We start from the raw sequence: 3,811 nt of genomic DNA, 5'->3' as shown, positions 1-3,811 counted from the left end.
GCAGAGAGCAAGGGAGACGCAGAATCCGAAGCAGGCTCCAGGTTCTGAGCTGTCAGCACAGAGCTCAATGAGGGGCTGGAACTCACAAGCTGTGAGGTCATGACCTGAGCCAGTCAGATGCCCAACCAACTGAGCCACTCAGGCACCCCTCTCCCCACCAAGAAATTCTTCTTACAGAGATCACAGCCTGCGTGGTTCTGTCCTTACCCTACAGAACCCCTCCGCACTCTTACCAGCCTAGACCTTCCTCTCTTCTTGGAACGCTCCTTCCTTGGCTCCTGGCCCCCAGGACCTTCTGGTTCTCCTATGACCCTCTCTGACATCAACTTGGGCCATGTAGTCCAGGGTGAGATTCCCTAACAAGGTCCCTCGGATGCCTCTTCTTCTCTCTGCACACATTCTCCCAAAGCTTTATCACTCTAGTGCTGACTCCTCTGATGATGTCCAAACCTATCTGTCCAGAAATGGGCTGGGCATCCCCCCACCCCTGACACTACTCATATGCTGTCTCCCACCACCCACGCCAAAACTCATTCAGCTCCTGTGTCCCCGACCTTGGTGTATGGCTAACAACTTGAAGCTATTGTCCCTCATTCCCTACATTTATTACCAGCTTGGTTGACCCCACCCTCCAAACCTCTCTGGAACGGGCTTCTCTTCATCTCCACTGCTGGAGCCCTGGTTTGATCTTCTATCTCACATCTGGACAGCCTCTCTGTCCTCCTCCGCCTGGGGTGACCCTTCTTCCAGGTCCCCATATGCCTGGCCTTGGGCTTCCCCTCCCACCTCATCTGCCACTGACACCTCTCTCCACTCTGCCCCCCTTGCCTTCCTGCTCCTTTCTGAACATACCAAGCTGGCTTCCACCGCAGGACCCTCTGGAAGACTTTTCCATCAGATCAGCAGTTTTCAAACTTTTTGGTCTCATGACCCCATTACATTTTTTTAAATGTTTATTTTATTCTGAAGGATGGGCAGAGAGAGAGAGGGAGAGAGAGAAAATCCCAAGCGGGCTCCGCACTGTCAGCACAGAGCCTTCATGGGGCTCAATCTCATGAACCATGAGATCATGGCCTGAGCCGGAATCAAGAATCGGACGCTTCACTGCCTGAGCCACCCAGGCGCCTCGGCACCATTACATTCTTAAAATTGAAGACCCCAAGAAATACAAATCAAAACCACAATGAGATACCACCTTACACCTGTCAGAATGGCTAACGTGAACAACTCAGGCGACAACAGACGTTGGCGAGGATGTGGAGAAAGAGGATCTCTTTTGCATTGTTGGTGGGAATGCAAGCTGGTGCAGCCACTCTGGAAAACAGTATGAACGTTCCTCAAAAAATTAAAAATAGAACTACCCTACGACCCAGCGATTGCACTACTAGGTATTTATCGAAGGGATACAGGTGTGCTGTTTCAAAGGGACACATGCACCTCAATGTTTATAGCAACACTATCAACAATAGCCAAAGTATGGAAGGAGCCCAAATATCCACCGACGGATGAATGGATAAAGAAGATGTGGTATATATATACAATGGAGTATTACTCGGCAATCACAAAGAATATGAAATCTTGTCATTTGCAACTACGTGGATGGAACTAGAGAGTATTACGCTAAGCAAAATTAGTCAGAGAAAGACAAATATCATATGACTTCACTCACATGAGGACGTTAAGACACAAAACAGATGAACACAAGGGAAGGGAAGCAAAAATAATATAAAAACAGAGAGGGGGACAAAACAGAAGAGACTCGTAAATATGGAGAACAAACAGAAGGTTACTGGAGGGGTTGGGGGAGGGGGGACGGGCTAAGTGGGTATGGGGCATTAAGGACTCTACTTCTGAAATCATTGTTGCACTATATGCTAACTAATTTGAATGTAAGTTTAAAAAAAAAGAAAATTAAAAGAAAAACGGAGTAATTTACTTGTTAAATCAAAAGGATTAAGACATAAAAAAAAATTGAGGCCCCCAAAGAGCTTCTGTTTGTGTTTATGAGGGTTACGTGGGTTATTAGAAATTAAATCTAAGAATGTTTTGAAACAGTCGAGCGCACAAGCACGTGTCCTGTTAGCTGTCAGAGCAATGATGTCATTACATATCATGGGGCATTGCAAAGCCCCCTTGTACACTCATGAGAGAACGTGAGTAGAAATAACATACAGTGTCTCAGTGTTATGTCACGTTTTCACCAGCGGATCCCCTGAAAGGGGCCCGAGTCCCCAGACAACACTCTGAGAACCGTTGCACCAGATAACGCATCTCTGTTTCTTTCACTTCATTTGCGCACACGTTACCTTCTCAGAAAGCCTTCTCTGCCCCTCTTGGCCCCTCCCCGAGTCAGTCTATCCCATTACTCTTACCATCAAAATTATCCATTTTCTTGCCTCCTTTGTCACTCCCCACCAGGATGCAAGCTCCATGCAGGTGGAGGTCCAGACTCTAGTTCAGCTTGGAGCCCAGCATAGCACCTGGCACATAGTAGACACTCAAAGACAGATTTTTAAATGAATGAGTTGTTCTCAAGCCTTTGCCGCGTATTAAAGTCATGGGGGAGAGGGCTGTGCTTTTAAAATGACTGCATTCCCGCCAATTAAACCAGAATTGTGGGGGTGGATGCAGGCATTGGCGCCTCTTAAAGTGCCCCAAGTGACTCCAATGTGCAGCCAAGAATAAGAACCACTGGTCTAAATTTTTTTTTAATGTTTGTTTATTGGGGGGGGGGGAGGGGCAGAGAGAGAGGGAGACACAGAATCCGAAGCAGGCTCCAGGCTCCGAGCTGTCAGCACAGAGCCCGATGTGGGGCCCGAACCCACGGGCTGCGAGATCATGACCTGAGCCGAAGTCGGACGCTTAACCGACTGAGCCACCCAGGCTCCCCTGGTCTAAATTCTTAAATCCTCGCCGATGGAGAGGCTGTTTTCCCTGACTCGGTCAGAGTTACACACAGAGTATAAATGATGGCAGCTCCAGGGCTTGCCAGTCTCCTGCTGGCCCCCGCGGCCAGACCTAGGGGTGGTGAGTTGGAGGAAGCTATTAGGTTAGAGTCCTCCACGGGGGAGGAGTGCCCTCGGATCCCACATCTTGGACCAAAGCGGTGGGTCCACAGCGTGCGGCACTGGCACTGGTTATGCTCACGCACATCCACAGGGCTCTCTGCACCGGGTGCACTTGCCCCCATGCAGTGGCGTGGAATCCTCATGCTTTGGTAACTCACGGAGAATGACGGTGACTTCAGCGGATAGACACAGAAATGAGGCAGGTCCCCAGATCGCCCTGGGCTGGGGGAAGTCTCAACATCCACCGCCCTTGCCTCTGAAGTGTAGCCAAGTGCAGCCAGGAAATGACACACCTTCCTCTCCTATGTGAGCAACGCTTCCCTCACCGAGCAGTCACCAGAACCCCTGCCTGCTTCAGGGACTCTCAGGCCCGTGCTGGGAACTTCTGCTCAGGGCTGGTGTCAGCCACCATGCGGCCCGGAGCAGCTCCTGAGGCGAGAGTTGCTAGGGAGAGACGATGTACCCAGCACCATGTTGGGTGTGCTCCACACGTGGGCTTGTTTTGTTCTGGTGGTTGTCAGAGGGAGGTAATGGTCTCCATTGCCCAGGGGAGGAAACTGAGGCACGGAGAGGTTTAGATGACTTGACCAGGGACACCCCGCCAGGTCTGTCTCAGATGACTATGCAGTAGATTGAATACTGGGGCTCGTCAAGGATGAAAATCGCAGATCGGCAGTGTGACCTTGGAGAAATCACACGACCCTCCTAAATCGGGCTCCTTAGGGAAACAGTGCCTACGCCAC

The sequence above is a fragment of the Prionailurus viverrinus genome, chromosome C1 (genome assembly GCF_022837055.1).
Source record: "Prionailurus viverrinus isolate Anna chromosome C1, UM_Priviv_1.0, whole genome shotgun sequence".
NCBI classification, from domain to species: Eukaryota; Metazoa; Chordata; class Mammalia; order Carnivora; family Felidae; genus Prionailurus; species Prionailurus viverrinus.
The sequence above is the reverse complement of the archived record's forward strand: the minus strand, read 5'-3'. Positions refer to the sequence as shown.